The sequence below is a fragment of the Trichosurus vulpecula genome, chromosome 2, assembly GCF_011100635.1.
Source record: "Trichosurus vulpecula isolate mTriVul1 chromosome 2, mTriVul1.pri, whole genome shotgun sequence".
In the NCBI taxonomy this organism is placed as follows: domain Eukaryota; kingdom Metazoa; phylum Chordata; class Mammalia; order Diprotodontia; family Phalangeridae; genus Trichosurus; species Trichosurus vulpecula.
Genome location: NC_050574.1, coordinates 37,105,466 through 37,120,067, shown reverse-complemented (window position 1 = coordinate 37,120,067; position 14,602 = coordinate 37,105,466).

Below are 14,602 nucleotides of genomic sequence, written 5' to 3'. Positions count from 1 at the left end.
GACCGTATATAAGTACTCAAGGTAAAAATACATAGCTGGTATAGGAGGGCATTTATTTCACCAAGTATCATGTACAAAAACCAGAAAGGATTCACATTAGCCTCTAAATAATCAAGACAACTTTCTACCCTGTCTAATAAGTCCTACCAGCCCCTCAGAGTCCTCCCAGACTCATAACACTACCTTGTGATTTGGACTTCCCTTGAAAGGGAAATGAACTTAGTGTCACTTGAGCAGCAATTCCTTCCAACATTCCAGTGAGTCTCACTTATACCCCAAAGGTGTCTATAGGCCTCTAGCCTTATGGAATTACCCTAAGGGCTTAGACTTATCCCAGAATAAAAATGATCTTGAAGTTGTGAGAAAGGTAAACCCCCTCCCTTGGTCTTGTGCTGGCTGAACTACAGGAATAGCAGAGGTTAAAGTCCAGCCCCCATGTTGTGGCTTTGTCCCTTCCTGCTCTTCCAACCCATGGGGCTAACAGAGTGATCCTCTCCTCTCCAAGGGGCTACAGGATATTCTCTCTCCTCCCTCTAGAAGAGTAGGTCCTGGCACTCTCAAAATACCCATTGCTAAAGAATTCCCAACAGTGTTCAGGATCTCCTCTCTTCTCTCTATAGAACTAGGTTCAGTAATCCTTACTACCTGACTGTGGGGATCCCCTCTCCCAGGCTGCCATCTCTGGGCATGAGATGATATGCAACTGCCATGTATCTCTATCAGTCAATCAACATTTATTAAGTGCCTACTATGAGCCAGGCCCTGGGCTAAGCACTGGGAATACCAAAAGGGCAAAGATAGAACCTGCTCTCAACTCTCAAGGAGCTCACAATCTAATGGGTTAGACAATAAGCAAAAAAAAATTGTACAAACGAGCAATATACAAGATAAAGAATACCTCTGTCCCAAGGGAGTGCCTTCATAGAGCAGGATTCTCCCCCACATTCCACTCCCTCTCCAATATGGACCCATGTCAGTTCTTAGTTCTGCTGTTCTCTGCCCAGAAAATGAAACAGAGGAGGCAAGTCTGCAACAAAAACCTCTTTTGTAGGGTCTCAGGACAAAGGAGAGAGAGCTCTGATCCATACCATTGAACCATACCAAGCTGAACCAGACTAAGATAATACTGGCAGGACCCAGTAGAAGTTCCCAGTCCTGTCACCTAGGCTGTCCATCAATGGGTGTGTGCACAGCCTCCACAAGGAGATAACAAGTAATCCAAAAGGGTCTCCTAATTATAAAAGACATCGCTAGGCTGGGGAAGATGGTGAGAGTGGTGAGGGGACTGGAGGCTATGAAGGAATGGGGGATACTTAGCTTGGAGAAGGGACAGGCAGACCATGGTAATTTTTATGCTCATACATTTAGAGGTGAAAGTCAATTATGAGGTCACCTAGGTCAGGACTTGTCCATTTTTGTATCCTGAATTCCTTGGACAACCCGGTGAGATTAATAAAGGTTTGTTTCCTTTACTTCCTAGGGAGGAAAAGAAAAAAGGTCTTAAGAGCTGAGCTAGAAAGGATCCTGCCTATGTCAGGCTCTTGGGAGATGGTAGAGGTGCCATTCCTCTTCCAGAGGACCCCCTCAGAATCCCAACATTTGAAAACTGGAAGGGACACCAGAAGTCAGACCCCTTCACAGATCATGTTTTAAATGCATAAAATACACAGAATTACGAAAGAGATCAATTATATTGAATTCCATATGAAAATATATTTTTTTAAAAGACAGATTTGTAGACTCCTTAAAATTTCCCCATGGACCCCAGGTAGCATGCTGGCACAACCTACTCATTTTGCAGACAGGAAAACTGAGGCCAAGAGTAGTAAAGTGACTTAACTATGGTCACATGGGGAATAAGGGACAGAGCTGGGATTTTTATCCAGGTCCTCTTGGTGCAGAGCACTGATCCAAGTATTTGAGGGGCTGCCATTTGGTCAAGGGACTGGAGTCCTCCAGAGGCAGTGCCTGGACCAGTGGGTGGAAGTGACTAATAGGGAGGCAGATTTAGGCTTGGCATGAGGAAACTCTTCCTAAGGATGAGAGCTATCATTTCAGTACAAGTGTTCAAGAAAAAGTTTGAGTGGCCCTGGTTTGGGATGGGGTAGGGAGCATGCTTGTTCAGGCACAGCTGGATTCGGTGACTTCTGGTGTCCTTTCCAGTTTTCAAATTATGAGATTCTGAGAGGGTCCTCTGGAAGAGGAATGGCACTCTCACCATCTCCCAAGAGCCTGACGTGGGCAGCATCCTTTCCAGCTCAGCTCTTCAGACCTTTTTTCTTTTCCTCCCTAGGAAGTAAAGGAAACAAACCTTTACTAATCTCCTTCCATGTACCAGGCACTGGTTCTAAGCCCAAATATTATCTCATTTGATTCTCACAACAACCCTGCGAGGTAAGTGCTGCTATTATACTCCTTTTATAGTTAGGGAAACTGAGGCAGACAGAGATTAAAGGGACCCTGATCATATAGCTAGCTGGTAAGTAGCTGAGGTGGGATTTGAACTCAGGTCTTCCTGACTCCAGGTTCAGAGCTCTGAGCCCGCAGTGGCATGAATATATGATGAAGTAATTGACCCAAAAAGACAAAGACATGGGGCTAGGTGAGTCGTATAGTCAAGCTATAGACTGACTTTAATGGATTTACTGACAGTATTTTATACAGGTTAATTACTGAGTCATCCTGACTTCAAAGAAAAGTACAATAAAGCATCCATTAAGTTTTTAATCTCCTTGTTCCTAGGAGTGAGACACTATTTTTCCTCAGGGCTAACCAAATTGAAACATTTATGTTCTCTCGCATATGGATAACCAGACTGAAACATTTCTGTCATCTACTATGTGGGTAATCAGCTACAAAGGCAGGTTTTCTTTGCCAAGTCTTCTTATCCTAAAACTGGCCTTGCCATGCACAGGCCCATTTTCAATTGACCCTGCCTTGCAGAGGTCTAAGAGGCCTAAACAGGATATAGCTGACTCCCCACATCTCCCCCGTTTTTATTCTGTAATTTTAAGTGGCTTAAACATAGCGTTCATTATCCTAAGGACACAAGGTAGACAAAAAATTACTATGACCAAACAAAGAATATAAGGTAGTATATGGAAAATAGTCAAAATATGTTATTAAATGGGTTAAATTTTTTGAAAATACCGATAATTGTTTTTGCTACCCCCTCTGGATCAATGCCAGGAAGAGGGGCATTTCACTCTTTCAGCATTCCAATCAATCCCCCCTTTCTCTTTTGTAGACACTTCACCATTATAGATACACGTGAATTCTTCCCCTTAACCATCACCCATTTAAGTAAATATGGGAAGGACTGATCGACGCATTGACAAATCAAAGGGGGTAGTCCCCTGTATGAATATAGATACATAGACTCAAAAAGAAATAAAAAATGCAATTGTCTTTTTAAAATTCAAAAAGTCCTTTCTTATACAGCTGTCTGGCCAGGAACATCGTTAATGAAACCCTCTGGTCCTTGGTATCTGTTCTGGCCATATCCAGCACAATACCTTCTTCTTCTTGTCTTTCTATAGGGATCAGCTTTCTGTCCATTGTCCTACAAGACTGATCTTAGCACAATTTTAAATTACCATTTCTAATCCTTATAATTCTGATCATTTTTACAAACTCAAAATTTGAACCATGGCCAATTGTCATATTTAAGAAATTCACATCAAAAGCCAGTGTCTTATACTTCACATACATCCATTATTAATTTCCTCACTAGGAGGATGAGATCTCACTTAAGGAATTAATAACAGGCTTCAATACATACATAAATACATTAAATTGTCAATTTTTAACACAATGCATATAGAATCTTAACCTTTTAGTCATGCCATGTTTCTTTGATGGCATTTACAAAGTATATCATAAACCCCTTTCTTTTTTTTAAGCATCATTAGTTGTAACAAAACTTTAGACAAGCATGATGTTAATCAAATAACAAAATAACATTCTCACATTGCTTAAGGAACATTTACAAAGTGAGCCCTAAGTGACTCGCATGCATTTCTACCCTTGTTCTTAAAGCTTTACTAAGTTGGTGAAAAAGTCCTTAAGTAACACTAATTCCAAAGTATTGTAACAAAGTTTCTAGTTATCACAAAATTCTTAGATATCACAAAGTTTCTTAGTCAAAGAGGTGTTGTAACAGAATCTCACATTGTTAGCAGTGAGAGACTGTTCACAGGAAAAATACTACTACTCTTAGAATCCTTTTTATCTATTGTACATAAACTTGCAGTTTCTCAGCAAGCCAAGTTCATTGTTTAGAATTTACAGAAATCAAACAAGTTCTTTTCCAGGGCTGATGAACTAGCCCACAAGGGTCTTGGCAATTTTACAAAATAAGGAGAAGTAGCATGAATCTCAGGAAGGGGTTAATAGAAAAACCTTGGGCCTGTCTGCTATCTTTTGCCTTTTTTTGGAGCATAATTATTCAAGGTCGAGGCTTTCTAAAAATCATGCATAGGATTTTACAAAACTTTTCTTCATAAAAATATGTCTCTTTCTCAGAAACAGCTTACAATTTATCCTGATATTATTATTGTTAATTTCTAAGTACTAAACAATTTTTAAATTTGATCACGAAAACTTTTCCACATAATTGAAGAGAAAAAAAAGAGAGAAAACTAAACACTGTTTTGTAAATACTAGACTTAAGCTTAATTAACAATCTCACAAATTCCTAAATGATAGCAAAACAATTAAAGACAAAATTTGCTAATTTATGATTTCTTAAATTACAACACTACAAAATATTACAATACATGGTCACTTAGAATGATTTAAAAGTTTTCTAACTCAGTACAATTCTTAGCCTAACAACATTTAGATTATAAAAGAAATTGCTTTTCTAACAACACAGATGATACAGTTGCTTACCAAGTTATACAACAAGGAAAATTTTAGAAATGCAACAATATCATAAACAATTATCATCAACTTCAAAACCAAAACCAATTAATTACCATTCCGGTGGCTTTACCTCAGTCAGATGTGATCCCAAATTGCCTGATACAGAGAATCATTTACCTCACATTGAAGAAAATTCACATAAAATTAATGAATATGAAGCAATTATATTTAACTTAAAACAGTCTACATTCAAATAGCATTTATTTTATGACAAGCATTGTGCTAAGCACCTTTATAATCATGTGATCTTCGTAATGTCCCTGGGAATGAATTCCACCACCATCCCCTTATTGAACAGTAAACTTAAAGTAAATAGAATTTTCTTGGGGCTGTATAGTTAATAAATTTCTCAATGCCAAAGAACAACATGTACCCCTTTTTTAATTATTCAAATATACATTTCTAAGTTCCATTCACATTTTTCTTGGGAAAGTTTTACAAACACTTTGGAATCAACTATTATAAGCAGGTCGGTTTAAAATGTGCTGGGCTAATATTCTAACTACTTCTTTTGGCCCAGGTAAAAAGGAAGCCTAAGGAATTTGAATCATTGCTAACAAGGTATGGTCAGTTTCCCCTCCAGGCAGAGGAGTTTGACAATTAATTGAACATTAATAATAATAATTCACAATAACCAATATCTTTACCATAGCTAATATTCATATTAGATTTAATAGAACCTACCTATGAATCTAGCCCAAAAGGTGGGAGGACATAATTCCTTCTCTCTCTCTAGAACTTTACTGGTTTTTAACATTAAGGCAGTAATCCCAAAAAACCTAGTTAACAATCTTACAAGTTTCATAAGTGCTGGCTGAATTGTTTTAGCTGTGACATTCTATTAAGTACAGGTAAAGGCAGGAATACCTGGTTTTTTAAATGTCGATTATAAAACATAAGACAGGGTTAGCAAGGCTGAGAAAGTAACTTAACCCAGTTTTACACAGTTGTTTCCATTTTTTAGTTTCAACAAAATTCAGATTAAAAATTGCTTTGTCTAACACTAATTTTAGCTCACAACATTCACTCAAGTTTTACAATACAGGAGAATTTTACTACAATTTAGAAGTACAATAATAATACAAACAGAAAAATTTCAGATGACATTAATTGCATTCCCAAATCATTACATATATTGGGCTTACCAAGCATAGAGGTTTTTCTTCTCTCCCCACAGTTGCAGAGTTTAGCTGTGGATTGGGAGTGGTCGAGCCAGGGATTTGGGAAAGGGGAGGAGGACTAAGGACCGGGGAGTGCTGGGAAGCTGTAGAGTCCAACACCTGAATTAAAGGTCTGAGGAGTCATTAAGGAGGGTCCCTGAGGAACCTTTGCTTCCTAATAGGAGTTGCTGGGCTTTGGGAAACTTGGAGCAAAAATTCCAGGTTCTGGTGGTGTGGGAGCAAGGACTTGGGGGCTTGAGAGGAGAGGTTCCTCTGCTTGCCTAGAAGCATGGGTGCCAGGGTGCCCAAGGGTCCAGGGCTGTTGTCAGTGGGGTATGAGAGGGCAACAAAGTAGCAAAGTAGAGAACAGGGAGTAGAGCTTTTGTTGCAACATGTATTTTCATTTTTGCAGTTTCAATGTTATTATAATTTAATTTACATTGAGGCTTTAGGTGAAAAAACATCAAAATAAAGGGCCTAAATAAGAAAAAACAGCTAGTAAGCGCGGCAATTTTGAAAAGGAGTCAACTCTCTATTGTATATTCACAGTTGAATCACTTTTTAAACTTTCCAAGTAGCAAACTTAGGAAGACCCCAGCAAGCTAGAAATATCTATTGAGATAATTCCTATTCTAAGAAATATTTTTGTTTTCTCAGGAATATAGTAAGTAACAGTCTTTTGGGTAAGATATGCTCAGATTGGCTCTCATTCTCTGCTTTTATTTCTCTATTTTGAAGGCTTTAAGCCACTTTTTTCAACTCAAATAGGAATGAGGGTCACTAAATTGCACATAAGGATCTCTGTAGTTGTATATTAAAAAACTACTTATTAACTCTATTGATTTATTTAATACCTTTATGTTATTAAATATTTTCCAGTTCTGTTTATAAGATCATTGCTGAAGTTCTTAATTCTACAAATTGGGAAAGCACATTCTAGATTTTTTTAAAGTCCTTTTCCCAGTTTTTTATTTATACTAGTCTCATGGTGATTCTTATTAACCATACAAGAAATAAAACATCTTTGTATATACTTCTGACATTGAGCTGGAATTCTTAACCCCCCAAGGAGTCTACAGATGGATTGGAGGGGGATATAGAAAAAATATATATCTTTTGTCATTTAAACTGAATTTTCTTCACATTCATAAGTGTATTATTATTTTCAAAAAAGTTTCATATGCTTCACCAGATTATCTATGGTTAACAGAATCTGCTAAAGAATTTTTAGCTGCTCTAACATTTATTGCAGCCCTGAAAAGATCTTAATAGTTCTAATTTTAACTTGAGTAAATTTTACTTCTGTGTTCACTCCTTAAAAACTTTTTTGAAAGTAAGAACCTTGAATCCTCCAGCCAAGGTGATTGGGACTCTGGAAAAGATCCAGTGGCACCTTGTCCCTTCTCCCCCATGCTGGGAAACTCAAAGTGTCTCTTTTTCAGATCTATACATTTTCCAAATTTGTCTTAATGCCAAATAGTATAATAAATTCTGACTTAAACATCAAATTTAGGAGTAACACATTTCACTTAACTCTAAGGGGAAAAGATCCCCGTTTTCTTTCTTATCTCTCTTCACATTCCAAATTTGGCCAGAATTGGAATGAAGGGAGAAAGAAAGAGCATTTTCTTTATTTCAACAGCTTTAACAACAAAGAGTCAGATAACATACTCTCTTCACACAGAGACACATAACACAAAACAAATACAGACAGAAAATTGACAGGATACACAAAAAGGATTTCTAGAAATCGGGCATTTTTCTTTTCCCTTTCTACTTTGGTAACTCCCAATTAGCTAGTCTACCCCCAGTGGGTTATTGTCATCCATCCCTGGGCTGAGGCTCACAAGATCTCTCCACAACTCCAACATCATGCTTAATTGTTCTTTGTACCATAGGAACTTTTCCTTCTGGAGTAAGACATATTTTTAAAATGTTCCATATGGAAAAGGCTGACATTGGGAAGTGTTCTGGTCCATCTTCCCTTAATCTTTTACAAATTCGTTTTCTGATAATTTCCCATCTTTCTGAATCAATTGTACCTTCTTGTTTTTGCTTTTCTGTTATACAAAAACCTCTTTGTTATAATTTTTCTTAATACTTGCAGATACAGATCCCTATCTTTAAATTGTATCTGTCCCATAGTTAAATTTGTGAAATCTACTTTTCTAACTCTCTAAATCTCTAAAATTTCTACAATCCCCCAGTAAGCCTAGTGGAATATTCCTCTTACCTCTCATTTGAATGTGCTCTAGAGCCTGTATTGGTAAGACATTACTTCATCTCAAGTCCTCAACTTGTCCCTACTCCTGGCGCCAACTGAGCCCACAATGGCATGAATATATGATAAAGTAATTGACACAAAAAGACAAAGACATGGGGCTAGGCGGGTCGTATAGTCAAGCTATAGACTGACTTTAATGGAGTTACTGACAGTATTTTATACAGGTTAATTACTGAGTCATCCTGACTTCAAAGAAAAGTACAATAAAGCATTGATTAAGTTTTCTATCTCCTTGTTCCTATGAGTGAGACACTATTTTTACTCAAGGCTAACCAAATTGAAACATTTATGTTCTCTTGCATATAGATAACCAGGCTGAAACATTTCTGTCATCACCCATGTGGGTAGTCAGCTACAAAGGCAGATTTTCCTTGCCAAGTCTTCTCATCCTAAAACTGGCCTTGCCATGCAGGGGCCCATTTTCAATTGACCCTGCTTTGCAGAGGCCTAAGAGGCCTAAACAGGATATAGCTGGCTCCCCACAGAGCTCTATCCACTAGCAGCCTTCATTTCAACAAGCACCCTTTCCTCAGCCAAAAATAATTATTACCAGATATTGTGAGTTCCTTGAACTTCTCCCCCCACCCCACCCCCACCTGACAGAGGTCAAGAAAGCCTATTACCAGCTTGCCCAATACAACCCTGACGTGCATATGGATGAGCCCAAGGCTAATGAGCTATTTTTAATTGACAAATGCCTATGAGATGTTTATTAAGTGATGAAGTGAGACAAATACAGTAATTACTCATCAACAGATTTTGACTCTGAAGTGGGAAGTTCCAGACAGAGCACTTGGCAAGGCGGTACCCCTATTGACCCAGAGGAGCTTTCTGGGTCCTCATTTGACAGGATGTATTCCATCAGCCTCAGGAGTCCCAACATGGGATCAACATCAAAGAGTTTCTAGTCCATATTTAATGACTTGGATGATGGCCCCAAAGGTCAGCGGTGCCATTACCGCAATGACATAGGGATGGGAACCGTAAATCCAGGTCCTTTTGTGAGGTGCTCAGCTCAAAGGCCATGTGGAATCCTCCAAGGATCTACAATTACTAATTACTAGCAATTTCTTGCCTGATATGTAAGGGGAACAGGCAAGCCAAATTAAAGAAGGCGGTGGTCTCAGTATCTGCAGGAGTGGAGGAAGGCCACCCTATCGAGGAATGTGCCTGTAGGGGAAAAAAATAAATTTTTATAACATTCAAGTCCAAAGAAATTCTGTTAGTTCAGTGGGATAGAGCAGAATTATCTTTTTCCATAACTCAATCTCTTCTTGCTGGAGTAATCAGAGCTCAGACATTATATGAGACCCTCAGTGTCATGATCCTCCCATGGAGTACAGGCTGAGCAAAAGGTCTTAATGAGTTATCCCCTGGATTAATAGCTATGATCAAGGTGATGGCTCCATTCACCGATGGCTCAGAGTTCCCAGAAGATGTACAAACACGATGCAGAAACTGACACTAAGCTATGTATAGGATGAGACTGACGTAGTGGGAGGGGCAGTAAATGATGTTACAAATCCAGCTGCTGGTGATTGTCCCCTGGAAACTAGGCCACAGGAAGTCACAAGGCCTTTTGGGCCCCAAGACGGAAGGACTCCAGAACAATAGCACAGTGAAACTGAACCCAGAGGCTCCCTGAAATACTGAAGGATTTCCACAGCAAAACACGTCAGATTTTCCTTTAAAGTAGGGTTAGGATATCATATTTTCCCCCTTTCCCTAATCTTCTTTTCTCCAAGCTAAACACCCACAATTCCTTCAACTGATTCCCATCTGGCCTGATCTCAGGCCCTTCCCAGTCATTCTTTGAATGTTCTTAAACTCTTAACAGAAGATGCAGCCTTCTCATGCATGGGAAGGTAACTCTGATCTTTCTGTCTGCACACAGAAGGACAGTGGTACTCTCCTCGTGAAGCCAACGTTTTCATTTGGAGTTGAATGTGATGAAACCATAGATGTGAAACTCAAAAAACCAAAAACTAATCAACAGCTTAAAATAAAGCCTTAAGCTACATCCAGCTGTGAACTAATTAACTTCTCACTTAGAAGGTTTTCTGAGTAATTGTCCAAATGGCTCTATACCTATAGGCTCTCTTCTCTAGGACCTCACATTCAGCATGCCTTGACAGTGTCTTTTTCCTTCTATGTCAAAAGCTATTCATTTTTCTCTTCATGGAAACCACTTCAGCACACTAGGATGGGTTTGAATCTGACTAGGCTGGAAAGGATCCTGCCCATGTCAGGCTCTTGGGAGATGGTCCAGGTGCCATCCCTCAGGGGCCGAGGTCGGGGTACCTCCCCAAGCCTGATGCAATAAGACCAGAGCAGGGCATACAGGGTCAGTGACTAGCAAAGGACCTTGGGCTGGCATGGGGCCTAGCCTTCACTTCCTACCTTCTGCTCAGCCTGTGGCACCACCAGATCTCCAGGGTGACCTTGGCCAAGGAGTGTGTTGGGTTTTTTTTCCAGAATCCTAGGGGGTGTGGCACATCTTGTAAAATTAGATTTTCAATCAGCCAGTCAATTAAGAAACATTTATTAAGTGCCTATTACATGCCAGGCACTATGCTAAGTACTAGGGATACAAAAATAGGCAAAAGACAATCCTTGTCTTCAAGGAGCTTACAAGGGTGGGGGGGAGTCGTGGGCAGGAAGAGGGAAGAACATACAAATATATGCAAAATGAGCTATGCACAGGAAAAATAGGAAGTAATTAATGGAGGAAAGGCACTAGACTTAAGAGGGGCTGAGGAAAGCTTCCAATAGAAGGTGGGATTTTAGTTGGGAGGGAGAGAGCATTCCAGACATGGAGGATGGCCAGAGAGAAAGCCCAAAAGCCAAGAGAGCAAGTGTCTATGAAGGTATAGGATGCTAGATGGTCTCCAGGACCTCAGAAGATTAATTAGGGGAGGAGGGTATAAATTTACTGATCACTTGGCACAATTAGCATTGTGAGAATGGGCCTTACAAGGGTATTCCTGTCATCCCTCCCACTTCCAGCCAGACTGCAAACTCAAAATACTGTCTGCATACTAAATGAGGCTATCCCATGCCCTCTAAGAGGGCCACAGTAAAGCTATGCCATTAAAACTGCTAACTCTGGAGTAGCATTCTCGGATCACCCTATTGACCTTGTCGGCATCATCACATTAGTATCTCGACTCTTTTTTTTCTTTTTCTTTTTTACATCATAACTTTATTATATATTTAAAAGTAATAGCAAGTTATACATAATAGATTTACCATTTCAAATACAATCATCTTTTTTTTCTATTCTACTGTGTTACGGAAATGCTTGTTTTATTTCTTTTTTGTTTAATTTATTTAATATATTTAGTTTTCAGCATTGATTTTCACAAGAGTTTGAATTACAAATTTTCTCCCCATTTCTACCCTCTCCCCCACTCCAAGATGGCATATATTCTGGTTGCCCTGTTCCCCAGTCGGCCCTCCCTTCTGTCACCCCACTCCCCTCCCATCCCCTTTTCCCTTCCTTTCTTGTAGGGCAAGACAAATTTCTGCGCCCCATTGCCTGTGTATCTTATTTTCTAGTTGCACCCAAAAACTTTTTTTTTGTTTCTGAACATCTGTTTTTAAAACTTTGAGTTCCAAATTCTCTCCCCTCTTCCCTTCCCACCCACCCTCCCTAAGAAGTCAAGCAATTCAACATAGGCCACATGAGTATCTTTATGTAAAACCCTTCCACAACATTCATGTTGTGAAAGACTAACTATATTTTGCTCCTTACTAACCTATTGTCCTTTATGGAATTTTATCCCTTGACCCTGTCCCTTTTCAAAATTGTTTGTTTTTGATTACCTCCTCCCCCATCTGCCCTCCCTTCTATCATCCCCCCTTTTTTATCTTCTTCCTCCTTCTTTGCTGTGGGGTAAGATGCCCAATTGAGTGTGTATGGTATTCCCTCCTCAGGTCAAATCTGATGAGAGCAAGATTCACTCATTCCCCCTCACCTGCCTTCTCTTCTCTTCCTACAGAACTGCTTTTTCTTGCCACTTTTATGCAAGATAATTTACCCCATTCTACCTCTCCCTTTCTCCCTCCCTCCATATATTCCTCTCTCATCCCTTAATTTGATTTTATTTCTTTTAGATATCATCCCTTCATCTTCAACTCACCCTGTGCCCTCTCTCTGTCTCTCTCTCTCTCTCTCTCTCTCTCTATATATATATATATATATACATATATACACATACATATATACATACATACACACACACACACATATATATATATATATATACACATACATATATATATGTATATATATGCATATTCCCTTCAGCTACCCTAATACTGAGGTCTCAAGAATCATACACATCATCTTTCCGTGTAGGAATGTAAACAAAACAGTTCAACTTTAGTAAGTCCCTTGTGATTTCTTTTTCTTATTCTTTTTCTTGATTACCTTTTCATGCTCCTCTTGATTCTTGTGTTTGAAAATCAAATTTTCTATTCAGCTCTGGTCTTTTCACTGAGAAAGCTTGAAAGTCCTCTATTTTATTGAAAATCCATATTTTGCCTTGGAGCATGATACTCAGTTTTGCTGGGTAGGTGATTCTTGGTTTTAATCCTAGCTGCACTGACCTCCAGGATATCGTATTCCAAGTCCTTCAATCTCTTAATGTAGAAGCTGCTAGATCTTGGATTATTCTGATTATGTTTCCACAATACTCAAATTGTTTCTTTCTAACTGCTTGCAATATTTTCTCCTTGATCTTGGCTAATTCTGCCTTTCAAGGCATTCTTCTCCTCATTGGCTTTTTGGAGCTCTTTTGCCATTTGAGTTAGCCTATTTTTTAAGGTGTTGTTTTCTTCAGTATATTTTTCAGTATTTTTTTGGGTCTCCTTTAGCAAGTCATTGACTTGTTTTTCATGGTTTTCTCACATCCTTCTCATTTCTCTTCCCAATTTTTCCTCTACTTCTCTAACTTGCTTTTCCAAATCCTTCTTGAGCTCTTCCATGGTCTGAGCCCAGTTCATGTTTTTCTTGTAGGCTTTTGTTGTAGGCTCTTTGACTTTGTTGACTTTTTCTTGCTGTATGTTTTGGTCTTCTTTGTCACCAAAGAAAGATTCCAAAGTCTGAGACTGAATCTGGGTGCATTTTCACTGCCTGGCCATGTTCCCAGCCAACTTACTTGATCCTTGAGTTTTTCAGCAGGGTATGACTGCTTGTAGAGTAAAGAGTACTTTGTTCCAAGCTTAAGGGGATGCGCCAGCTCTGCCACACCAGCACTCCTCCTTCCCCAAGAACCCCAACCCAGACTGGACTCAGATATTCAGCAGGCTCTGCACTCCTGCTCTGATCTGCCACTTAATTCCTCCCACCAGGTGGGCCTGGGGCTGCAAGCAACTGCAGCTGTAGTTCTGTAGCTGCCCCACCTCTGCTGCTCCGGGGACGGTGGCTGAACTGGGAACTCTATCACCCTGTCCCCAGCAGCTTTTGCCACTAACCTTCTCTGTTGTCTTTGGTGTTTGTGGTTTGAGAAGTCTGGTAACTGCTGCAGCTCACTGATTCAGGGCGCTAGGGCTTGTTCCGCCTGGCTCCTGGTCTGGTTGGTCCTGCCACAGCCCACACTGAGCTCCACTCTGCTCCCAGTTCCATGCAGGATAGGCCTCACCCAGCAACCATCCAGGCTGTCCTGGGCTGGAGCCCTGCTTCCCTCTGCTATTTTTTGGGTTCTGCAGCTCTAGAATTGGTTCAGAGCCATTTTTATAGGTTTTTGGAGGGACTTGGCAGGGAGCTCACACTAGTCCCACCATCTTGGCTCCGCCCCCCCTCAGTATCTTGACTCTTAAGAATCATTATCTCTGTTTTTTCTCTTCCAGGAGTCAAAATGATGGAATAAGCAGTAAATTGCTATAATTCTCCCATGTTCACCTCCAAAAAGCCACAAAATAGCACCCCAAAACAAATCCTAGAACAACAGAACCAGCAAAAAGCTGGGGTAAAACAATCTTGTAGTCCAAGAAACTTGGAAGATCAGCAATAAAGGTCCATCTCACTCAGGCAAAGGGAGAGAAAATTCCAGGGCAGGAAGTGTCCCAGCAAGCCAGCAGCAAGCCCCACCTCAGCAAACCAGCAGATCCTGAGCCCCAGTGTGGTAGAGCAGGCAAACGCCAACACCAGGACCCGCCCCCTCCACATTCCTTAGCATAGCCAGGGGAACCAGCAGAATCCAGCTCCAAGAATCATCACATGCTTCAA